Source organism: Passer domesticus, chromosome 17, assembly GCF_036417665.1.
Source record: "Passer domesticus isolate bPasDom1 chromosome 17, bPasDom1.hap1, whole genome shotgun sequence".
Lineage (NCBI taxonomy): Eukaryota > Metazoa > Chordata > Aves > Passeriformes > Passeridae > Passer > Passer domesticus.
Genome location: NC_087490.1, coordinates 13819754 through 13846249, shown reverse-complemented (window position 1 = coordinate 13846249; position 26496 = coordinate 13819754). Strand labels below are relative to the sequence as shown.

At 39.0% G+C, this 26496-nt stretch overlaps 2 long non-coding RNA genes across 7 annotated transcripts; one reads left to right on the top strand and one right to left on the bottom strand.

Moving 5' to 3' along the window:
- Positions 1 to 184: 184 nt before the first annotated feature.
- On the bottom strand, positions 185 to 6420 carry LOC135282641 (uncharacterized). 6 transcript variants are annotated; one of them, XR_010348707.1, is made up of 6 exons: positions 6305 to 6420; positions 6129 to 6198; positions 4442 to 4702; positions 3111 to 3201; positions 2145 to 2239; positions 185 to 1519 (listed from the first exon to the last, which is right to left on the bottom strand). It is a non-coding gene; the product is annotated as an uncharacterized LOC135282641 (long non-coding RNA). The 6 variants fall into 6 exon arrangements; XR_010348709.1 differs by having other exon boundaries at positions 185 to 1456; XR_010348708.1 differs by lacking the exon at positions 3111 to 3201.
- Positions 4575 to 11646, top strand: LOC135282643 (uncharacterized). Its single transcript, XR_010348715.1, has 4 exons — positions 4575 to 4735; positions 8148 to 8291; positions 9434 to 9612; positions 11486 to 11646. It is a non-coding gene; the product is annotated as an uncharacterized LOC135282643 (long non-coding RNA).
- Positions 11647 to 26496: the final 14850 nt, after the last annotated feature.

The following is a 26496-nucleotide window of genomic DNA, read 5'->3' as shown; positions in this document are numbered from 1 at the left end:
AAATACATCCTACCATGTGAACTTATCAGAGGATACCAAGTGTACAGGTGGGAACACACTTGATCATTTTATGGAGCAATTTGATACCATCTGGAAAACACCTGGAGTCAAAAAAAAAAAAAAAAAAGAGTAGGAGAAAAACATAGAAAAAGCACCCATCCCTTCCTTTATTTTCCCAGCATGAATAAAAACTTAAACATTTTCCCCTTTTTTTAACTCTACACCAACTCTGGGAAGAAAATGTGGTGCTGATGATAGCACATGGTGTGCTTTTTTACCACATTTAGCAATACAACCAGTTTTAATATATACAAGTTAGAAAAAACCACACTGAGCTTACTATAGATTGTAAAATCTTTATATGATAGGATGTTAGGACCATGTTATTTCATTCAGACCCTTGATTAGTCCCAGCTGTTCTGACTGTGTTGCAGAGAGGGAAGGTGTAATGAGGAAAATTTACAAAATTAATCTCTATCCACTCACTATATTTAGTTTCATTTTGCTATAGGTAGGGAAATTAGCTATTGTTAGCTATTTGGGTAGGTCCCATACAAACATGTGTCCCTGTAATTAATTGATTTTTTTTTTCCATTAAATGTAAATTTAAGGACAGAATCAACTGTGTTTTCAAACAAATTAACATTTGTATAGTGAATGTTTTCATGATTATGCTTCAATGTATACATTTATAGAGTCAAATTTCAGCTTATAATTTTTAAAACACCAGATAAAATTCCCAACTTGGAAGAAGTAGCTTATTAGCCTGACATGGCCTTTTTTGATTTTGGATGAATAGAACTGGATTTCATCCTTAACATGTTATTTCAGTAATTAAATGCTTCTTCATGTTTGAGCAATAAAAAAGCCTTTGCTAAAAATGCAGAACCTCTCTCCTGACAATGTAATGTAAAAAGCTTCTGTTGTTAGAAGCAGTTCCTTTTAAAAGTAATATGTGAAAATTATTCTTCCTTGTCTCTCTGAAAGCCTCCTTTTTACTGTCAGCTGGCAATGGGAGTAGTGGCCATTATGCACAAACCCACAGTACAGAGCTTTTGGACAGAGGTGGCAGGAGTGGCCAATACCCCTGGGTGTTGGGCAGCCCTGCAGATGGATCTCAACAGGTCAGAGCCATGGGCAGGGAGGAACAGTCTGGAATTCTACAAAGGCAGATGCACGGTCCTGCCTCTGGGGAGGAACTGCCCCAGGCACCAGCTCGGGCTGTGGATGACCTGCTGGAGAGCATCTCTGCAGAGAAGGACCTGAGGGAGCTGGTCCCATCCAGCGGGATCTGTTCTGTGATAAGGGGGTTCCCATGTTCCACACTGCAGCTGATGCTTACAGCTTGGGGCCTGAGCTCACGCAAATGCTGGTGTTCAGCACTTACCACGTTGCTGAAAGTGGCCCTGTCTGTCCAGTTGTCTACAGTAATCTACCCCCTTCTCTCCATGGGAATCTGTAGGACAAAATATCTCTCTTCAAAATACTTTTAACGTTCTCTTACCCTGGGTGTTTGTCACTGAAAAAGAGTGAAATAATCAGTAGTTATTTTGCAGCCACTCTGTCTCTGCATAGCTTTAAAGATACAAAATTGAAGGTTTCCCCAAAATTTCCAGCAGTGTCTGCCAGAGGGGATTACAATCACAAAAATACTTGTTGCAGGGTTGCTGTGAATGCTGCTAGGCATCAGTTGGAAAGTTGTTGTTTGAGGGAATTAAAGCAAAACATAAAACATATTTGCCTAATCCCAGTTTGGATCAGGAGTATAATTTGGAAATGAGAGCAGCCAGGATTGCAAGTGTAATATGAAATGGGCTCTGCTTCTTGATTTTTAGTGTATGTGCTTATTAAAAATATTGAAAGAGGTTTCAATTGCAATGAAGTAGTGTTTTCATGGAAAAAGATGCATTGTGTCCTAAACAGTATTTTTGTAAGGATCAGCAGATGGAAACTGAAGCAAGACATATGCCTGTTCAGAAAGATTGAAGATACGTAACAACTGCTGCAATAGATCTATATTTTGATGTCCTGAAATGCCTTTGAGCTAAGCTTGAGTATCTTTTTAGGAGATTAACTTTGGCAAAGTACGTGTTAGGCTTTAGTCAAATGTAAATAATTGCACCAAGTCAAAGAGTGATACTTACCCATTAAGCCATTTGATTTGACCTTCTGTGTAGCTGGCTCCAGGAGCGTGTCTGCCTCCAAGAGGGCCGGAGAGGTGTCAGGCAGCTGCACAATTCTGAATGGAAAGCAGGTTTCGTATTAGATTTGAGTAAAGCGTGAGTGGAAGAAGTGATGGGCCCCAAGACAATATTGTGTGTATGGAAGTAGCTAATCAATGAACATTTTGGGGAGGCTGAGCAATGTATATTTTGCACGCCATGCAGAAATAATGTGAGCACAGCTACCAGACTAATAGCCTGCTGTGAAAACATCTTGAAGGTGATAGGAACATTGCAGCTTCACATGTGTCAACTAATGCAGTCTCCAAAACAGGATGCTTCCCCATCAGCCATTAATGGTGAAGAGGAATCGTACTGTTCCTGAGACTCCTTTTCCCTTTACGAGTTGCAGTAATTGAATGGCAGGCATTCAGAAGACACAGAAGAAATTTGTACAGGTTTATGTGCCATCCAGAGCATTTGTTCAACTGTTGACTTCTGCTGGTGTTGTGTTCAGGCTGACTCAGAGTATATAGATAGCTCACCTTTGAAACAGGGCCTAACCTCTGCTGCCTCCTCACAACCTTTGATTTGACTTTCATGTCCACGGATGCAAACACATCAAATATATCACTGAGCACCATTCACTGATTTATTTGCAGCATTCTCAAAGTTGTACTCAAGAAGCCAACAGCGTAAAAGAAATAAAGGCTCCTAAAGTGTCCACTGCGGCAATCCAAATGCTTCCATACTCACACAGAGCAGATAAGGTGCTATGCCACCACCCATGGTTTCATTTTTATAAAAATGTATTTTTGTGCTCTGAGCTACTCTTGATTATCTTCAGTGGTGATAGCACAGGGAAAGAATGGCACATTTCCTATGAATTGGCACATGGTGCTGGCTTTCTGTTGAGAGAAATATTGTTTATTAGAGGAACATACTTACTGGCAACTTTTCTCATCTGTTTAAGTGATACATAGAAGCAGCCTTACTGCATGGACACATGCATCTGTGGTTGTGTGCTGTTTTGTTCTTCCTGTAGGAGTAATGTATCATTTGAGTCACTTAAGAACACGTTGTGGCCATCTACAAACCCCAAATTTCCCAATAGTTGAAGCATATAATTTCTTTTAAGGTTTGTTTCATTTATACTGCACAAATTGTGGAAATTAGGCTCTTGTAAAAATGTACTGATGACTCAAGGGGGACTTTTATTGTCTTCCTTGGTCAGATGATTATGTTGAGTAATGCATGAAGTGTGTAGTAAAACCAGAAAGGAGCTACAGATTTTAAGCCCTAGTCTAGTCTTTTGAGCGCAAGCACAAATTTTTAAGCTACTTAAAGCTAGTTGTCCCTCTTTGAAGTCCACATAAAGGTTTTTTCCTAGGAAGATTTTGAGCTACGTTGATTACTACTAAGTTTAAGAATATGTCAAACACTGAATTTGCTGAAGAAAGAGCACAGAAATTAATGTAATTAATGTAACTATGAGCTGAAGCTGAGTGATAAAACTTGGCTTCTGTTCAAGGTTAAATTATACAAAAATACAAAAAATATTTTGTGATCATTTTGTCTTGATCCTTTTTTTGCAGTGAAAAGCTAATGTCACATGAAAAGGGGAGATTTCTTGACACCTAGTATTTAATTTTGTGTCAGCACTGATGTATCAAATTATCTGTTTTCTGCACTGCCTCAGCTAAAACAAGAACACAAAACCAGCTCTTGACTGCAGCAAGTGTAGTGTCATAAGAAAAAAAAAAACCCACAGAAATTTGCATCAAACAAGAATAACATTTTGCTTAAATGAGATAAAAAATAAGAAGGAAGCTTATTATTCTTCCACCAAGCAGCTGCTGGGATTGTTAATTGGAGAAAGAAATGAAAAGCTGTCAGTTCATTTTGACACTTTGTTTCTAATGCACCAGTGGAGAAGCAGACACACCAGAGCTTGTGAGAGATTTTTCATTTGAACTTCACAAAGCAGGGAGTTCTCCACTGAGGTAATGCTGCTTCTCATAACAGGTGTGAACCATACAAATTTACTGAGAACCTGCTTATTTCCTTTTTTAATTATCTAGTTTTGGGATAAAAAAAACAAATCTAAAAGCTAATCTACTCACTCTAGGCTTCCTTCATTCTTGCCACACACGTGTGGCATTACTGTGAGCTGACTTAAAATGAAGCATGCATCAGTGACTTGTAGCACTGTTTACAAGGCTCTTCTGATGAGCAAAGTAATTACCTCTGTAGCAACAAATGCAAGCACAGATACTCACTTCCATTAGTCTGTACTGCTAAGGAGCTCTGTAGATGCTTGCATGGTCAATAGAAGATAGCCTGACCTGTGACTCAGTTACTGGACTGGAGGTCAAAAGCTGGTGATGTCACCCACTTGTGCCATCACTGCTGCTGGTCACTGTGCCTTGCTGCACGTCTGCCAGTCACGCAGCAGCTTCTGGAGGTGTCCATGCTGAACGAGACTGGCTCCACAGAATCTCTGCCTTTGCAGGGTTTCAGCAAAGCCTGAAATGCTCGAGCTGTGGGAAACAGAATTAACTGAGGAAGTTAGCGTGAGTCTGCATCAGCCACACACAACTCCTTTGAAACAGGAGCTTGAGAGTCTTTGCTGGCTGGTGGAATCTTTTCAGAGGAAAAAGCTATTATTGGACATTGAAATGCTTACTATCTATGGATTTTTTCTTTAAAATTATGCTTTATTTGTGCCTCTTGTACAATCTTCCAGCCAGATGAATTATGATCATGTCAAAGTCTCAATCATAAGCATTATAGAAATAGAGCACTAACAGAAATTTGCATAATTGCTTTATGCAGTGGATCAGGAAAAGATTTCATTATTTGAAGTACCAGTTGAGGTACAGAATTTTATGCTATCTTAGAGAAAAGCTTTTGCAATAGGTATAATCTCTTTCTGTGTATACATTATAAATTCATATAACACTGACATTTATTATGCATGAATTTTCTGAAAATATGCTGATTATAGCAGTATGTTTGGCTGAAACTAAGTATTGTTCTATGCCTGTGGGTTACATATTAAACTACTTTAATTAGAGAAGATGGATTAATCTGGAAACTCATGCAGATTTATATGACAGCATGGGTGACAGTGTTTACATGGTGTGTGGTGCTGCTGTGACCCTCTCCCTCAATTCTTGTCTCTCTCTCTCTCTCTCTCTCGCTACTTTTACACCTCCAGCCTGATTATTGTGTTTGCAATTCTACAGCAGGAGCAGAAGACAGTGATAATTCATGCCAGCATTTTGGAGTAGTTTGAAGCTGAGTTGTATATAGTAGGAACAAAATCCTGATTTCATTAAAGTTGATGGCAAAATTCTCATTGAAAAAAGTGGGACCTGAATTCCAATTCCAAGTAGGAAATGAGTTGTCCTAAGGGGGCATATTATAAGCACCTCTGGATAACTCAAATGGCACAGGATTGCAAATAAAATACCTCTTTAATATCTCACAAAAATTATTCTAAATAGTATCTGTTGATAACCTCTCTTTCAGAAGCATATTGGTTGTTTTGTGACTCATACTATATATTAGGTTAAATAACCTTGATGTGATAACAATCCAATCACAATCCCTTCCAAATAAATAGCTTGAAAATACAAAGTGTATTTAATTGCGTTAAGGATAACCACATGGAAAAAAAATTGTCATCCCTTGTAATGAAGCTGTCAGTGATGTCATATGGAGGGTGAATACTGCAAATCAGTGTAAGTTGTTCCTGTCAGCATTCAGGAAACAAGAATGTTAAAATCTGGCAGTAAAATCTCAAGATATGGACAGAAATTAATTGAATTTTTAAACTATTAATTTTGCTGTCTTATAGAAACTCAGTTTAGCTAGATTTGTACCTAGCCTATTACTAACTGCAGAAGAGAGAGCTACTGAACAGGCACACACTGTCACAGACTAACACAAATAGGAACAAACCTGAAATTCATTAAGGCACTTGAACTTCACAGTTCCCCACTTCTTTGCTGCAGCATTTGTAACTGAATTCCTGTGAACAAAATACACAGATGAGTTCCAGTTGTTGCTGTATTAATGCCAAGAGGAGAGATAGGGATATGTCATCACTCTCTACACCGACACCTACGCAAACTTACAAACAGGTAGAACAGACTTGGAAAAAGCACTGCCTTCATCACTGCTAGGAGGTTATTCTGTCACCGGCTCTGTGCTCTGTACCAGCCTGTTTTCTTCCTGAGGATTTGCAAAACACTTTGTGCACTTTAAGAATATGGTGGTGATGACTTTGATATCAAACTGCTGTCACCTGTCAAGCAAAGCTTGACAGCTGCTTAGCTGCTATTAGCAGTATTATAAAAGTGCCGTGTAGCAGCCAGCACAGCTGCTTGTACTCAAAGGAAAAGTGGGCAGATAAATAGCAGATAATTCTTAATTAGAAATTTAAGATCTTGTTAGAATGCAGTTGTACATTACGACGAACTTAAGTGTATGAGCTGTTGCATACAACTATTTAAATATTTTCATTGAATACTTTGCTTGATAGATCTACTATTTTTAAAGTAATGTACATCTCAAATATCTAATTCATTGGGAAACAGCATTATTAGCACAACATACAGAAACATGCAGATAACCAGTGAGTTAACAGTTCCAGAAAGTGCTTTACACGTAGTAGAGGAGTCTCCTACTCACTCAGTGGTATTGTCTAACTGCTCGGTGGGGTGGGGTGTTCTGAGTGATTTGTTACCCTCAGCAGTAAGCTGCACAGTTTAGACAGGTTAGTCTCTGACTTTTGGAGAGAATTCTGCCTGTTTGTCAGTTTCTATACCTTTTTAAATGGTACAGAATTTGTAGCCAGGCAATTACCATTTTGTCATTGTGGTTAAATGGAAAAGAGCATTGCATTCAAATGACAGCACTAAGTATATTTCAGTATTGCTGAACCTAAACAATATGCTTTTTTGTCTCATATCCATATCCAACTGTAATCTTCCCTTCTCTGCCCTGTCACTGGAGCAACACCACAGAGCAGCTGCTTGCTCAGATGTAGAGATCATATTTTAAGTCCTCTACCTTGTATTCAAATCAAGAAATTATGTGCTCCTTAGAAAGCAAAAGGCTCCCTAGGCTGAAGGTTTGCTTGCAGGTTCTCGTGTGACTGGAGACAGCAATGCAACAATAGAAAATTTTAATTGGATTTATTTTTTTGATTAGTCATTTTACACTTGTGCCTTGCGTATTCTTAGATGGCAGCATAGCTGAATAAAAACATGCCATCAGCTAATCGTGATTCTTTACAAAACTAAGAGACTTGCAAGAATGTATGTAGTTGTTTAAGGGCTTTTCTCAAATGGAACAGGTTAAACTAGAAATGCTTAATCCCTGTTGTGATTTCAATTGTCACAGCTCTGACCTCAGAGAGCACTGATCAAACTGCAGCAACACGTGATGTACTTGATCTAACAATAGTTTAGTCAGTATCCAGTGAAAATACTGTTGGAATAACTCCAGGCAGCAGCTTGCACCAGTGCATGTGCTGTCTGCACCTGCTGTGATGTTTATCTGGACAGCAGTTGCACCCTCCCAATGGTGTTTGAGCAGTGTTAATGGGAGGACCCAGGGACGCTTCCACCCTGCAGCCCTGCTTACTCAGTCTTGCTCTCAGTGCTTGCATGTCTGAAGGTTGTGTGGATGCTGGAGAACTGGTTCAGAGCAATAGCACAAAATCTGCTGCTTTTGGGTGTATGACTCCTGCTGTGAGCTCCCTATTCCCACCTACAAACACCGTGGTGATGGTTTTGGGAGTCAGAGCAGTGTTTGTGCACGCTGCTGTTCTGGACTGTGCAGGCTGGCTTCTCAGTGGTCGTTGCAGAAGCAGACTGGGATGGCCCTCAGAGGAACAGAGGTTTTTACTAAATCTCAGAGTAGCAAATAAATTTTAAATTTAATAGAATAATTCGCATTTATCCTCATTTTTAGGAGCAGTTGGAGTGACACAGGCAGTTGTTAGTCTTCCTTTTGACACTTTGGCTTTTATCAAGTTCTCTTGGCAAGTAACAACTACAGGGAGGCAGAATTTATTAAAGCCAGCGATGGTTATAAATGCATTCCAAGAGGTGTGAGGTATGTGTAAATTAGTTTTGTGCTGTGTGTATCTCTTTTCTAATTATTTTGAATCAGAGAAATGCAGGAGCTCTAAGAATCATATACATTTTCATGGTCATCAAGGAGATGGGAAAGAAATTACTTCTCCTGTTCTGTGTAATCACTTCAAATGAGAAAACCAGTCACTTAAATGCTGACCCCTTAAATAGCAGGTATGGAAGAGAGATAGGAAATATACTGTTTTGTGGTCATGGGAAAAGGAAGGTGAGAGTCATGAGCCCATATTGAATTAGAGCCAGGATGCTGAACTGCACCTTCACTTGCATGGAAAGCAGAGTTCTGTGTAGTGTTCTTGCTATATCCCATTGATAGATACAGTCCATCAAAAGAAAAAAACAAAACAAACAAACAGTTGAACTGTTTTATTGTTTTGACCTTTAGATTAATATTGTGTTCAATAGCAGATGAAATGGAAGGAGAGGCACTAAAACTGAGTACAGCAGCTCAGCATGGACTAACTTGGATCAAGTACAACCCTTCAGCCCACAGCAGTTATGATTTTGGGTTTTTTTTCTCTGAGATATACAAACCGATTTTGTCTCCAAAACTACTATACAAAGTTTCCCTAAACCCTCTGATTCCTGCTCCTTCTAGATTTGTGGATAAAACTCTCTCATAATGCTGGAACTATGCAGCTGAAGAGCCCTTAGTGAACGCTGTGTATCTTTGTTTCAGTGCCTTGGAGAGGACATCCGACAAGTATATGGTCGAGTTGTAACAGGCTCAGTCCCTGTCCTGTGAGCGTTAAAGTCTTCCTTCCTTTCCTCTTCCCCGCTCAAGGCCATGGAGGGAAATCACATCCGTGCTTCTATCATATCCTAGGCATCTGGATGGACCCAGATTTCCCAATGCCAAGCATGGTATTCTCCCTGCTGTTCTGTGTTTTGCACAGGATGTGGTTGGGAACAGGCCCTTGGTTTACTCCAGGCAGTTGCTGGCTCTGCAATCAACTCAGGGACTGATCACGCTTGCAGAATTTGCGTATATGCTTTTTTCAGTCTTCTGTAGATACGTCTGTGTAATGAAAACTCAATAAAATTTTAATGGTGAAAAAAACCCCCAGACAGCAAACCAACCCTTTCATCATTATCTCGTTGCAGGCAGGTCACGCCAAGGTGTCACTAGTCCAGAATCTAAACAGCGTCTAACCAGCAGAAGCCATTCTTCAAACATGAATCCCAGAATGAGCCACTGCATTATGTAACATTTATGAATTATTCATTAACTCTGGTTTAGCATTCATCCTGCACTTGAGCTAAAGCCAGCCTTGTATTTGCAGGTAAAAAATAACAGTTTCCATTACAATGGATAATAATACAAATTGTAACTTTATTCTTAGCTGGCAATATTGTTACCACAATAAAGTTACATACAGAAGTTGTATCACTTCATACTTTGAAGTCCTCCGACACCCAATATCCATTCTTGTAAAGTTATTTTACATGTGTACATGTATGTGTGTTTTTATATGTATTGACACAGTCATACACAGCAGAAACTCTACTTTTGGACTATGAGTAATACCAGAGAGGCAAAATAAAAGGGTTGTGCAAATAACAATATATTCAAGCTGTCAGTATCACTTTATACTTTAGGCTGGGTGCTAAGCAATCCTTCATGTCTGCCTCTCTTTCTTTCTCCATTCATTTTTCAGCATGACTTTTCCTTGTGCAGTACACACAATGCATTCAGCATCTCCGTTTTTTCAGCTGCAAATATTACAAATTATATTCTTTGACTTTTCCCTTTGTTTGTGCACAGCAGTTGAATACATTTATTCCCAAGGATAATAAGCTACCATGGTTGGCTCTGTCTGGAATACCGACTGTATAAATCAATATAATGACTGGTGATATTAATTATTTCAGCAAATTTTCAAGCTCAGTGTTGCAGCTTTCATTCAATTACATGTTATTTAGTACCCCATAGTTATGTAAGACAGCAGGAACATGGGTTATGTAACCTAAAGGACAAGTTCTTTTTACTTTCACAGTAATTACAGCATTCTTCCTGCTCTGAAAGGGTCAAATCCTCCTCCCCAGGCCCATTTGGCTGACTACTGAAAGCATGAAAAGTTGGATTGCAGTTGGATGGCAGCTCTCTGAATGTTAGTCCACTGACTTGAACACACACTTTCCAATTCTGGTGTGTTTCCTCAGCCTATGGGCAAAGGACAATAAAATTAACTCTCTGCAGTTTGCTCATCTGGCCTGTGTAGCCCATGTCCCTGTCCTCAGACTTCCAGAAAACTTTTAAAGGTCCTTGAAAAAAGGTCTGAGAGCAGGCTGGAGGGATCAGCTCCCTCAGAGCTTAGGACTGGATATTCCCAGGGTCTATGCAGGCTATCCAAATCCACATTTAGGATTGCTGAAAAGAGCTGGAAAGTGGTGAAGATCAGACTGTGTCATGCCTGCATGAAATGTAAAATTTAACATTAAAGAGCCCTGATGTATGAAACAGCAGGAACATCCTTCCATGAAAATTCAGCTCTGGGCTGTTCATTTTGAAGTACCTGCTGCTACTGCTTATATGCTGTACATATCCAGTGATTAATTGCTTTCATTCTCTCCACATTTTCTTATACAATTTCTTATATTTCTCTTTTATATTTTAATTTATTTATTTATTTGTTTGTTTGTTTATTATGCTTGATCCTTTATCATTGTGCTAAGCCTAACATGAACATGGGAAAACTATAGAAAAGTCGCAGATGTATTACTGTAAATTTAGTCCTATACATTGCACTTGAGATTAAATCTGTGTGACTAAGGGCATTGCAGATGAAGTTTCTGTCCCAGAGGACTCGGTGTTGCTGTACAGGAAATAAGCAGGGGGTTGTGATGGGGCATTTGGGTTGATATCATGCTGTAATTTGTTGTCACGGCCCTGGGTTAAGTGTTCAGCTCTTGAAGACACACCATATATCTTCAGTGCTTTCAACAAAGTGGAAAAAATCCTCTTGAAATTTTCCACTGTGTTATTCTATGCAATTGCTCATTGTGGTAGGAACATAACTCTTGCTAATTAAAATGTGTGCTAGCAATTAAATTAATGTCTTAAAATGCCCAGCTTCATATAATACTCAAAAGTGCCTGTTTCTGCAGGAAATATTTTTTCAGAAGATGATTATGACATGGTTTTCTTTGTTTCAGAGCAACAAATTCTTCAAGAGCTTGACCAGAACCTCAACCTCCTAATGAGAAGGAGAAGCAGAAGGGGAGAAGGGAAGGATCAAAAAGCAACAGCTTGGAAAATTAAACTAAGAAGATCACATCCTCAAATTATTGATAACCACCTAATTTCAGTTTTTATTAAGCCCATCTGATCTATGAGTCAAGGATATATGGAGCATTTTTCTTGATCTCGGTACTTCATTTTTCATAATATAGGCAAAGATTTTCTCCATTATTTCTCAACTGTTATGGTGAGGTATAAAGCAGCAGAACATTAGATAATGAGTGCATCAGTATATTCAGAAATGTTGTAATAGATTTAATGTTATTTCAGATTACTATCCAGATGGGTACCTGCTGCTGAAATACAACTTTAGCTGTCAAAATTGAAGTCTATGCAAGTATTCACTGCAGAAGAGAATACATATTCCAAGAAAATTTTGGTGTCCCCTTCTCAGTTGTTTCAGAAGTTGCCCCACAAAAATGTGTTTTTCAAGTACTGAATAAAATTGATTCCTCTCACCTCTTCAAAACACAAAAGGAAGCACAGAATTAGATGTAAAATAACTTCACTTGAAAGCTCAGCTTACAGATGAACCGTGTGTACCTATAATTTTCTTTTTCTGATTGCCTGTCTTCTAACATTAAGACTAAGCAGTCACGGTGGGCTACTTGTTCCGGGAGTCTAACAATGACAGACAGTTCAATGGCCAAATTCTGCTCTTTAATCTCCTTGAATTTCTCACTAACTGTTGAATATGTACATTTAGATTGACGTTTATGGTTTTTTTTGAAGAATTCCACTAACATAGGAAACAAAACTACAGTTTAAGCCGAGTTTTCATCTGACTTTGCATGTCCATCTTGTCCATCAGCTTTCTGGGTTTTGTACTTTCTCATTGTTTGTGTACTGGTAATGTGTAGAGTTTCCAGAAACCATGAACACACAAAAGAGAAACATTTTTCTTCAATGACTGTATTTGAATCATGTTGATAATGTTAATAACTAGCCATAAGATGAGGCTACCTTTCAAATGAATTTAGTCTTTCTCAGGAAGCAAGATGTCTGTTTTTAACAAATGCAAGCAAGAGACTGTGGAAGGGGATCCTGAATCACATCAGTTTTCAGCTATTAGTTTATGTGGTTCAGAATCACAAGCCATCTTTAACTTTCTGTAGTGGAGCATAACACTAGTGAGGGATGGGATGCTTGCTTAGCATATGCCACAGTAATTGCAGAATCCATAATTAGCTGTACAGACTATAGGAAATGGGTGACAAACTATCTGCATAATTTATGACTTGTCTCTACTAATTTGATTCTGTCATGCATGAAGTTCAACTCACCTGGTTCCTAGCAGTCATTGAAACTCTGTACTGATGCATCTCTGAAAGGACAGAGTGATGAAGGATAAGGATATTGTATGCTGTGACAGAAGTGAGATGGGCAAAATGTTCTTTAACTATTGTGCAATGCCTCCCTGATTTAAATAATGAGCAAAAGAGATACTGCTTGCATAAGCTATTGCCTCCATGATGTTATCACTCTTGATTTGACCACAGAATTCTCATAGAATTTAGTGACATGAATGAGTGTTGCATCCCTCTCTGAAATACTTCCTTGCTACTGACATGCCTTTTATGCAACTTTGGTAAGCGTAAAAAGGAAAACTTGTTGCTGTTTATGGCTACAAATGAAAAGAATGTGAGAAAGGAAGCAGAGCATTCTCAGGAATGCTTTTTTCTATCATTTCAGCACTCCTCAGACTTTTAGACTAGCATCTAGTAAAGTCCCTCCACCCCACCCATCTCCTGGCATAACACCATTTCCATCCTTATCTCAACATCAGTTCCCATACTGGGAGTGTTAGTTGCTGCATTTGTAATTTATAAGGAAAATTTTAAATAATAATCAAAAACCCCACATTATTTTGCTGTGAGATAATGAGGTAAATCTTGTTTCTTACCCATTGTTCAGACATTTTAAGTAATATATTTTTATTATGGTAACACCACAGAGGTCCTTAGAATTTGCAGGTTTGGCTTAGTGAAGCTCCCTATGATTCTCCTGGAGCTTTTTGCTTCAGGTTTCCTCCCATGATCTTCCAAAGGCAGTGAGAGTAATTACATCCATCTCTTGGCACTTGAAGAAGCTGTAACAAACACTCTCACAGCTTTGGTCTGGCCTGTTCTTTTGTGGTGCAGAGCACACATCTCCACATGGACATGGATGTTGACCACCGTGGAAATGTAGCTTTACTTTCAAGCTGCAGTTTCTCTTCCACAGCCTCAGCTCCCTTCCAGCTCTACCTCTGCCTTCAAAGACAGTTTGAAAGGCAAATACTTTTATGTTACCCTTTGATCTAATTTCATCTCAGTAATTTCTCATGTTATAAACCACTCAGAGTGAATAAACCAGTAATTAGATATTATGGCTGAGTTAGGTGTAATTAGCTACTTAAAGGAGGGCTAATTATGCTGCTAATGGGATTTCCCATTTTGGGGAGGGAAGAGGGATAATGTTAAAACACATCTATAAGTCTCTCTTTAATGCATAGAGTTAGCAGATCTTCTGTGTTTTGCTCTCTAACTCTTCAGCTAAAAATGCTCCACTTTACTGGCAGGTCCTGCTGTCTCTCTGTTTTAGTGCCTTCTCTGTAAGGGGGTATCTCTGCTGACGACAACAATGGATAGAAGGTAGGAGACTGAACAGGAGGGCAAAGCCCACCTTTTGCCTTGGGCACCAAGTGTGCACAAAAGATCCAGACTCTCATGGTGTAGATGGAACATATCAGGAATTCTGGATGGTGACTTGACCTTCTTCCCCTGACCTCCTGGCCAGCTTTGGGGACATCATCAAGGTGTGCAAGTGGGAAGGCAGCCAGCTGGGGACTGTATGGCAGTGTCACTTTATCAGAAGGTTTATTTTCATGTTGCAGTGTGAATCAGCTCTTGTTTTTACTGTGGATGCTATGTCAAAACATTGTAAAGCACCCCAAGGGGAGAGAAGGAGACTTTGGACAACTGTATGTGCAGGAGAACTTCTCACATTCATCCTCAACCTGACCCAGAGAGCTGTGAACATCTCAGACATTTGATTCACTTTGCCTGTGGACCCTGGAATGAGAGTCAGCTTAGCCACTACCACTTCTCTTGAGGCTTTTTCTGCATTCAGCTATTTCTGATCTTTCAAAAAGCAATGTCAGTAGTGGAATGTTGTGCTGCTCTAACGTCATCATGAACATAAATGCCAATTACTTCTGCATGAGCAAGAGGGACATTGTTAGTCTATATAAAATCAATTGCCAAACACAAGGAGGTGTTTTCAAGATCAGGGTCAACTGGATTTGTTGTAGAAGGTTAGGAGGTGTTTTTTAAATTCCACAAAATACCTCCAGGCTTCTAATTTGGATTAATTGGGGAATAATTCTTTTCCTTTCCGTTACATTAATGATTTATTCCCCATAGAAACCCATTTAGTTTCACAGTGAAGAAAGCTTGTTCATGGCTCTCAGTAGTCTAGTCCCAGAGGAAAGGATAAAAAGCTGGTTACTTCCAATCTCACATTAAAGATATGTGCTTGTTACAGGTTTTAACCTGTGAAGTCTTACCTGTAATCCAGCTGCTACAGGCTCCAGTAGTGCGTGTCGTATTTTCCTGGAGCCCTGGTGAGGGGCTGTCCCTCTGTTCTCTGAAAACAACAGCTGTTTTGTCCTTGTGGATCTTCTTTCTCTTTGCTAATTATTCCTTGAGGATTCATGGGTGGAAAGGTATACCACAAAACTGCTAGCAAGGCAGGAGAGCCAAATTTGGCCTGGAACTTCTTCAAGAGAATCCTGGCTCCACATCTGGGATATTTTAGTGACAGTTCTTCCTAGTCAGAAGTCTCTGGCATAGAAGAGAATTAACGAAACTCACAGGCTTCATCCCAGTAACAGACCCTGAAGACTGAGCTGCTAGGAAATGACTACAGCTTCAGATTCTCCAGCTCACTAAAGATGAGTTTAGGAGAATGGATTCCAAAGATACACTGATGGGCACAGGATTTTAAAGATAAAAGAGATGACACACAACACAAATATATTTGATATTAAAACTTAATTAAATTTTAATGAAAATATGAGCATAATAAATGGCAGGGCAGGAAGCTGAACAGATGTTTGTAAATCAATATAGAGCTGGGGAAAACAAAGGAAACTGGGTCCTGTGCAGAAGTTATTAAATAGCTTAATCATACATAGAGATGGGATTTAGTTTCAAGTGAAAGCTACATCAAATCTAAGATCCTAATCCCTTTAAAACAAAATCCCTGAACATTAACCAGAAAATGACTGAACAACTTCTATTGATGTTAAAAAAAAAAAAAATCAATTTAAATGCCATCTGTTTGACTTTGTGGAGCAGTGAAGAGGAGCAGGTACACAAACACCAATCAGTGCTTTGTACATTTTCCAAATGGCCTATAGCTTCAGGGGAAATAAAGTGCCATTCCCACCCTCATATGAAGTGGTATATTTTTCCACGAATGCTGCCCAGTAGCACTTTTGCCTTCTGTCCAGGCCCACACTGCTGTGAAGCTTGGCACAGCCCACTGAGTGAAGCGCGTCTGAGCCTCTCCTGTCCATCAAGGGAGCAGTGAAGATCTGTGGTATCCCAGATTAAAGTTTCTACAAATTCTTGAGGGGAGTAGACGCATTCACCCTGTACTTCCCATGCTCTAACTGATCCATTTTGCTTTGTGCTTCATAGTGAACAACTTTTTGTTCTCTTTGATGTCTGCTTTCAATTAGATAAGTCTTTTAGCCCGTCAGAAGTACTTTCAACTCACAGTCTTTCTCCACTTCTGTGGTAATGAAAGATAGTAATGATGATAATAAAATGGAGGGCTTGTAGCAGGCGGGAGAGAGAGGAAACTGTGATTGAAATCCCTCTCTGTGGCCCTAAATTCTCCAGTGTTTTCCATTTCTGTATAATAGTAATGTTGTGCCTAATTTTCTGTCTTTTTTATGTTTTTTCATTTCTTTCACTGGTACAGCTTTCCCTGCATCTCTTCCATTGAGTTTTACATTTGACATGGTTTTCCGGGGTGAACTGCAGTTTTTTTCAGTCTTATTAAACCTCCTTCCTATGTTTCCAACAATATCAACCATGTTTCTTTAGGGTACTCTTATAACTGGTTTTATTTTGGTTTCCATGTGAAGATAACCTGTCAGCTAGTAAAGCATTTTATAGATGGTGCTTGTTTTCTTCTTCAAGAATACTGCTTGTGCCCCATGGTGAGGCATTTTGTTCCAGGGGATATGATGCTGCCACCAGCCTTGACGAGGTTCCATGCTGAATCCACCCCATACAAAGACAGCCTGGGAAGATTAATTCCATCTCTTTAAAAGTCACTTAAATTATCTATGTCTTCTGTTTTGTCACGTGAAGATCTACAGCAACACCAACAGACTAAATATGAGTCTCTGCAAATCTTTAATCTCTCCTTCATCTGCCAGACTTTCCAATTTTTTGTGTCCTTGCCCCTATGGTACCCTGTCCTTCAGCTTTGGCTTCTTTTGCTGTGATTCCATGAGGCTGGGAAAGACAGAAACAATTACTAACACTGGGATGATGTAGTTAGACATGTTTGAGCTATCACAGGGCAACTGCAGCAGGCATTCAAGCTTTCCTTTCTAATTACCAAAAGTAATTAATAGCTACCCAGGAGCAAGATTCTGATTAATTAATTCCTACCAAAATTGTCCTCCAAAGTACTCATTTGACCAAATGTTCAAGGTAACTCCTTATAACTTGAAAGAAAGCTAGGAAAGTGTTATTAGTTGCAGCACAAATTCAGACGAGTATAGTAGCTTTGCTAAGTTTTTTTTTTTCCATTTTCCTCTGCTTTTTGGTGTTGTGCTGTAAAAGGACAACAATTAAATCTTTCCCACTATTTCTTAGGTGTCCAACATTCACCCTGTCTGTCAAACAGGACAGATGATGTCAAACAAGACATTTCCAAATCCTCCATAAAGTTTACATCACTGCAAATGATGAGACTTTGGGGAGGTGGTGTCTGCCCTTATCCCCTAAAATCTGTCTTGGGTGGATTTTCATAATCTCTCTGAAATCCTGGATTTCCAGAACTCTTCACAGACCTATCTAAAACCTCTCTTTGTTGAGAGCTGTGCACGAGGTAGTGACATTGCTCTGCTGCAATCTGGCTGTGTGCTGCTAATACTTTCTCCACAATTCCCTGCATCATCATGCATTTTTTTAAAGTGTTTTTAAAGACTGAGCAATCACATGAAGTAAATATGTAGAACATCTTCTTTGAAGAGTCTGGAGTCTGATTTTCAGGTTATGCTTTTATTTAGTGATAGCACTAGACATTTTGTTTATTTAAGAATATAGGAAGAAAAAATGATGTATGCAGGTACAAAAACTTTTAATACATCAGGTGATGAAGTGGGAAAAATTAGCCTTTTATACCCAAAAATTTGTCTGTAGAAAGAATATTAAGAAGAACTTGAATAACGAGATGCTCTTCTAAATTGTCCAACAAATCAGCTGGTCTATTACGGCTAATTGCAAACTCTGCCCTTTGTTTAAGGGAGAATTGAATAGCTTATATTCAACAGAATATCTGCAGTTCCTTTGGGAATATCATGGCTTTAGGTAAAAATCTAATTATTATGTTAATCATTATTCAAATAGGAAGGAGTAAACTACAGACCTCCAACTGCAAGGTGACAATTGGAAGATATCAATCATTAGATTTGTTTGTGTAATACATGAATGTTCATGGTTTGTTGAATGAAAACCAAGCCTCTGGGGGGAAAAAATTGCCTTGAAAATCAATGAAGTCATGGCCGTTGTAATTTAGAGTTTTGATACAGCTGAAAATTAGCCAGTTAATATTCTTGTCAGTGACATGTAAGAAATGTGACTTGTATGGGCAGTTTTCCACATGACTGTTGGTACATATGCATATATAATTTTCTTTTCCCCTAGTCACACAGAAATAGGCAACATTAACAAGCAAAAAGACAGCTCAGAATCAAAAGATGATTAAAAATGCTTCTTTTCTTATGAGTGCCAGGGCAGTGATTGAAGAGAGAGAGCCTTTAGAGACTGCATCGTTATGACACTGCAGCAGCCAGGCAGGAGCAAGTCCAAAAATAACAATGTGTGGGCAGAGCCAAAGGACTCAAAGCTGTGTCTGCAAGACATGGAGCAGCTCCTGAGTGTTTGGTATCTGGCTGGACTAAACCCCTGAAAACTGACACCAAGGCTCTGTTCCTCCACCTCTCTGTGATTTCTATCTTTGGTGGTGAAGATGAAACAGAAACAAGCTGAGCTGAACAAGAAAGTTAGGAATGTGTAAAGGTATGTAGGAAATTGAAAGGTCATTGTGATCTTGTATTGATGAAGGGATTTACCTGCAAACGTTGGGCATAGAGAAAACAGCTCAAAGCTCAGAGCACCAGAACACAGCTCAGGAGAAAAAGTCTCAAGTCACCAACAGGTTTCTTATAACTTTGGAATAGCAACTGGATTCCATGAGGATCAGTTTCGTATTTCTAACACTGATGTGAGAAACCCCTTATTTGACATTCTTTTCTGGTGGAATAAACACACTCAGTCCTGAAATGTGCAGAGACTATGTTGTCCCCATTCCATGGTGTAGTTCTTTCTAACCATTCTGGACGTTTGTCGGGTTTGGTGTCTAAATCACAGCTTTGTCTTTCAGATTCTGTAGTGGGTGACTGTGATGGATAATTTTTGATTTACAATTTACAAGCAGCAGGACACTGAATGGGAGGATACAGCTCACACCAGCTGTTCCGTGGGTTGTCTTAAAGAGGAGCCTGATTTCATTTGTTCTGCTTAGAAGAGCAAGGAAAAACTTGTGGCACAGCAAGGAAAAAATGGAGGGTTACCCGAAAATATTTCTTGGACCCCATTTGGGAGAAGAAACAGATTTTGTATGTCAGGAAGGATCAATTCCTTCTTCAGTCCCCCAAACCATTCTGCAAATATTTCCCCCTTGTAGTTATTGTAGAAAAATAACTAACCATTTATCATGTACAATACTTATATTTTTCACCTTTAGGAAGGTGTAAACACCTTTACAGTAACTTACCATAAATGTGTCTGCAACACATTAAAAAGATTGCTGAGGAGGAATATGCTATCCTTTTACCTTTCTTACTCCAGTCATTAGAAAATCAGTCACATGTTGCAGCACAATGGATCAATTTCATTGCGTACCAGTGAAAAATTTAATATACTCTGTACATGAAAATCCCATTATTGTGATTTCATATGTAATAAATATATAAATATATGGATTCTAGTAAAACCAAAAGAAACCAAAAGTAGCATTGATTGAACTCCTTTAAAAAGTACTTACCTAAAAAAGTAACATGATCCTTAGTAAATTCTTTCAACTTAATATTCTTTTGCATTGTTCATTTTTAAAATGCAAGCTTTACTGCATTAAGCCATCAGATAAAAGAGTGCTAACAGCCTGGCCACATTTTCATCCAACAAAGGCTACATTTAGCTTCCTCAATTATGAGTGGAAGCTTTAGATAGAAAAAGAAGGACGACAGAGCAATTTATTTTTACAATAAAACTATTAATTCTTGCACCCTCTCTTCCTTACAATATTCTGATGCTTAACACTACATTAATGAGGCACTTTTAATATAATTATGGTTGCTTTTGTTCCAGGTCTTCCTGATTTTCAGATGTGGCCTTAGAATTAACTGTCCTTGGCCAGAGTGGGATATTCCCTTTAACAGTGCTGCAATTGTAATCTTAAAAAAAATTCCTGAAATATCTTTTGCTATTTTTAGGATTCCATTTGGATTTAGGGAGAAGAAAGAGAAAACATAACTTCATGATGCTCCTCTCTTTGGGTAATTTAACCAACATAAAATTTGTAACATCATCGCTGGGGTTTTCATTTCAATATATGGCCACTGAACTGTTTCTCCTCATAATCTTTAGGTGCATTATAACTTATTTTATTTTGCAGCAGTCTGAAGTATACAGATGAAGGCTGGATCTGGGCTGCCCAGGCAGAATGCAAAAGCAGAGATTTAAAATTAAACTGAGGCAGGAGGAAGGAACGAAGGGTTTCTGTGGAACAGGTTTCTTCTGGGTTTGCAGGTTTTGCAATCCAACGCTGCTGTGCTGCCCTTGCACAAGGCATCAGCATCACTGCTCTGAAGGCTCCACGGCAAAGCCGCGGTTTTGCACTGGACACGGCGCCAGGCTGGCAGGAGAGGACAACAGAGGCTTTCCTTACTTCCCTACCAACCCCTGGACACTGCTCAGGCCTTGAAAAAGCCACAGGGAACTCTTTTTCTGCTTCAATGCCTAAGGCCATGCACTCTGGTTCCTCTGGGGTGCAGATTAATATTTAATGAGCAATGACTTTGAAAATGAAGCGAGAAATTAATGGTCAACTTTGGCCTACTCTGTTCGGGGTTTAGGAGTGTGTAATTCTTTTTAAGAAGAAATCATTGCCAGATATTTAAATCTGGTGTTGTCCAATGAATCACTCACTAATGAAAAATTCTGGAACTATTATAATAAAAAACAAATCATGCATTAGACTTTTGCATCACTTCATGTAGCAAAGAAGGCATCATTTAAATATTACTGGCTTCATTAACTGAAACTAAATTATTGTTCAAAAGCAAATGCATCAACCTCATCCTGAGAGACATCTGACCTATATTTATTTCTGCTACTGGAATAATTATAAAGTGTACAGTCGTTGTTAATTTTGGTCTTGCTGTCAGGAAAACTTGTCATGTTCACCATCCATTTTCCTGAGGAACAGGAGAGGTTTGGAGCTGTGTTAGCAATGAGGGAGAGATTTCCTGAAAAAAATTGACATTTTCTTGGAGAACTTTTATAAATATACAGCCACCAGGAAACTCAGTTCTGTGTAGCACTAAAAGATAGTCTGGATCCATAAAGAAAAGTAAGCACCCATACACACTTGACTTAATCCTGCATATTATGTAATAATTTTTCTTGATAAGGTGACAATCTGGTTGCTATAATAGGCCTTTTAAATCTATGTACTCATTGAAAGTAAGGATTCCAACAAGAATAAATTTATTATTCTTTCTTTTTGCTTTTGCATGTTGTCTGTTTTTATGCTACTTTTGAGTCACTTAACTGTAATGTGGCTGAATTATACACTGCTATACAGTTGAAATGCCATACACAAGAGCTTGTTTTCTCTTACATTCTCTTGCAATGATTAGATTCTATTTTAAATGAGGTTATGTGAGTGCAGTTGGTGGCAGTTACTTCTTCAGATATGTCCATATTGTTGTAAGATCAATACTTCATTGATTCAAATGATAAGAGAGCTACTATTAGATTTCATGGAGTTGTTAATTAGCAAAATACCAGTAGTGCATACTGAATCACTAGGGTTTTATTGCTTAATTATATGCCTAACTAAGCATACCCTGTTCTAATTAGAGGAAAATGAGTTAAAAATATACAGGATGTGGCCTACTTCTGTATGCAGTCACAGTTTAACTAATTTTCTTTAATTTCCAGATATTATATCAACATTATAAAATATTCAACACATGTATTTCATAGATCTGCTACCATTAGTGTCAAATTCGTAGATGCAGCTTAACTAATCTAGAAGTAAGTTTAGAAATTAATGTTAATACACTGTTTATTAAGGCTGCCAGCACTTTAACCATAAATAAGGCATATCAATTTCAAGTGATCAAATATAATTAAATGCCAATTTGAGACATATTTATCAGGACTAGAGGTACAGAACCCCCTCTTAGTAGGAGCATGATTCTACAACTATAGAAACGTGGGCAACATCCACCAAGGATCCAAAAGTCTCCCACTAGGAAGGGCTGTGCTTTAAATTATACCTGTGAGTTTAAAAATAGATTTGTTTTTCATTAACAGGCTTGGTTGTGATTAGCCGGTAACTTTGAGCAGCATCTAACTCCCTGTCAGCCTCAGCACAGGGTGTGAAGGAAGCTGAAACCTGAATTCTGCCCGCTCTGTGTTGGTTGTGCTTGGGGTTTTTCTAGTTTTGTTTTGTTTGGTTTGTGAACAGTAGGATTTTCAGCTGACTATGGTTCTGGTATTCAAGCTCTCTTCCTGGTTGTACTTAGTTCACTAACCTATTAAATCAGAGCACCCATCCCAGAGGATATTTAGGTAGTTCATGCAATAGTCTGGGTAACTTTGGCAGCTGTCTAGAAGTTATATAGGAATTGTGAAGTGCAATCAATGAATGAGGAAAAAATATGGGGAAAGAAGAGTTCATCTGAGGCTGCTCAAAGTGAAGATACCACCTCTGGCCTGGAAACTGCCTGAGCTGCAGATCACTGAGGGCTGTATCTCAGGATATGTGCTTTGTTCTCATAGCATTCCTTAGGCATTTGCTGCTGGAAACAAAATCCCAGGCTCTGATCTGAAAAGGTGGCCTCTGATCTGACCTGGTCCAGGCATAACAGTGTAATTAATGCACGTCAGTTCTGCTGCTGGACGTGGGCTAATGTGTGGCCTCTTGTTCTAATCTTAATTCCATAAATTAGTTTCTTCATTGATATGGTGAAATCTCTAAGTATCAGTTCAGAGGGAGTGACATGCCAGAAATTTGTTCAGTGGGAACTGACACAGTCAGCTTGAGTGAGGAATGTGAAACCAGTGGTGTGCAGACAACCCTGCCTGAACAGCACATAATTCCTGTAGAAGGGTAAAAGGTTTGATAGTGGTCTGGTTAGCCCCCCAGTGATAATAAAATCACTCCTTCAGAGGTGATCCCACTGGGCATCTTCTACTGCATATTGTCAGGACAGGCCTCCAAAATGGCTCCCTTATTAAAGCTTTAATATTTTCTCACATTCTCCACCTCTGTGCATATTCAGGGCTTTTTTCACACTTACTCTATATTGGGCAAATGCATAGCCTGATGCTGGACCAGCAATGGGAAATTGTGAAACTGTCTCACCATAAAGATTTCTTGACAGAGGTGTATTCAAAAATAAGTGACAGAGAATGTCTAGCAGGGTGCCAGAGTCCCGCACGATGCTGTGGTTTTTAGCAGTCAGACTTCTGCAGGCACATCCGTGCTGTGCTGCTCCCTGCCAGCACCAGGGAAGGACGACAGCCCAGGTGGGGGCTGGCTCCTTGCCATGCCCACCATGGGGAAGATGGAGCCCCTGGCTCTGGTGAGTGCATCTGCAGGTTATTTTCCATTCTCTGCCTCTTGAGCATTCTCTGGGGGCCCTTCTACACTTCACTTCCAAGATTTTCCCAGATGGCTGCTCTGCAACCCAGATGTTGTTTATTTATTCATTTGTCACTTTAAAAGCAACAATACTGAAAAGGGAATAAAATGAGACAAGAGTCTTCTCCATCCAAGGAAAAAGAAAGGGACCTGTCAGTTTCCAGCATGTGCCTTTTTGAGCCTGAGAAGGTTGTCACAAAGTGTTGCTCCTCTCCTAAAAGCATCTTCCCATCCTTTTACAACCAGAAGGCTTCTGTTGAGTGAGAAGCTGAGCTTTAGAAACATCGTTTCTAAAGAGATGTCAGCACTGTATGGCTCAGCAGGAGCTGAGCAACATTTACATGTTGCATCTAAGAAACTTCCCTTTGCTAATGGCTGGGTTAACAACAGCTCTGTGGCAGCCTGTGGTAGAAATCCACGGTCTCTGGAGATCGTCTGTGAGGTATGACTGCTCCAGGTGTTTCTTCTGTGGGGTTAAATTAAATGTATTGGTAGATATGTCAAAGTCACTACAAAATTTATATTTTAATTTATGTCACACTAAATTTATATACAAAACTGTTGACTGTTGTCATTTCATTTTTGGGGATCTCTTTGAAAGGCATAGCTATCAATCCCATACTGACAGTCCTGTCAGAACACAGAATCTCTTATTAATACTGCACAGAAACCAGTAGTTATGAGATCTGCTATTTGCAGGGGTTCAAATAATAGTGAGTGGAAAAAGCTTGGGTGCAAAAGTTCAAACATCAACAGCCTTCCAGCTGGGGCATTCCAGGCCATTCAGTTCTCTAGGGCATTAAAGACCTTTTGGACCACACTGCTGCTCTGAATAATGACGCCCTCAGAGTTGCATAGTTCTTTCACAGTGTAGCCAAAGAGATGGAAGACTTGGGCTGCAATCGTTCTCTTTAATGATGCTACTATAAAAATTGTACCTCTTGTCCATTCATTTGTCAGAAGGCATTTTTACACAGGTACATTTGTCACCCAGGATCAAATGTAATAGAAAACCTGGTACTTCATGTAAAACACAACTGTCTCTGAATTGCACAGAGGTGTTCAGAGTTGTGGGCTGTGACAGTTTTGCTTCGATGCTGTGGCTCGTTTCCTAGACTGGAAATAGATAGGGGGGATAGAATATAAGAAAATAAAGATAGTGCAGAAAGTAATCTCACCCCTAAGGAGTTGTAGCCATGCCAATTAACAAAGATTGGGAACAGACCTGACTTTAACAGGCCAGAGCTGTGACCAATGAGAAGAAGAGTGCGCTAAAAGAGTGGGTGGGCTGGTTAAGGAGGAGCTGGAGTCAGCTGGCTATTTTGTGAGGAGGAAGGAGTCGGTGCTCTGGAGAGCTGCCCATGAAACTGCACCAAGAAGGAATGAGACTTTTGCAGTATGATGACAACTGAAATAGATGTGTTACTGCCTGACTGAACACATGCTCAAGAGATGGTCCAGTCTTCCATCTCACTGGCTCCTGTGGCATCTGGAACAGCCACACTTCTTGCTTTGCTTACGTACGCCAGGCCTGATGCATTTGTACCCTCCCTACCACCCATCTCAGAAGAAGTTGGAGTAAGTTTTTGGTTTTGTTTTTTTTTCTGCAAATTATTCATGTTCATTTGTTGAAGCATCTTCTAGGAAAGTTCACACACAATTTCAGGCTTTGACAGGATGCAGCTCATTAACTTCCACCCAAGCTAAATGTCTGCTTACATACTAATGTCAGTTTTCTTTTACTTCTCTGTGCCCAGTCCCATCTTTTAGAAAACCAAATGCTCAGAGTAATTTTTAATCCATGAAATCGCAACAGCTAAGAGTTCAGCCCCAGATGTATTTCTCCAATAGGAGCTATTATATAAGGCACTGCAAATTGTGGGCTTGTTCTCTCATTGCCTCAGAGGAAAAAGGGGATCCTTAAGGGATTACAGTAGAAGTAAAAAATTTAAATGTAATAAAAAATAATTAAATGTGAGAAAATTCTGGAGAGCATTGAATTTTTTAAACTTTAGATTATCAGAATGAATCCATTTATTTGGTAATTAAAAAGAATTATAGCACCTATAGTATAGCTGAAGGAGGCAATGAATAACAGTAGAAAGAAAAGAAACTATATTTCTTCTTTTGCACATAGGAGGTAAATCTGTAAGACAAAAAATTGGAAATTTTTTGCATCCATATAATAAATACACTCAACTTTCTCCCTAGTGACATATTTAACAGAAGTTGGTTCACACTAAGTTAAATATCCCACTCCTTTGGGAAGAGATTTTTTTGAGAGATTTTTTACAAAGACTCATGTAATGAGCTAAGCAACAACCAAAAGTGGAATATAAGAAAGGATTTTAAAAATATTTTCCATTACTTTGTTTTTTAGTGTTTCTTGCATCTTTGTGATGGTTGTTCTTAAGGTGGGATTTTATTCTAGGAAGACTTGGTTACTTTTACGTACACTTTGGAAATAAATTTTCTCAAGTGGTTTCTGTTCCTTTTAAAAAGAATAATTTTGCTGCATTATCCTGGTTCTTGGAGAAGTCAAAGCAACATGTTGCCAGGATTATGAATAATATGTATGCAGAGCATCTGAACCAGAGGAGATTTAGCATTCATATGAGCAGGAAACAAGAAATATACCAATTCTTCGGCTTCCAGCAGCAAACCAATAAGGCTTGGAAAATGATTGTTTTATAAAAATACT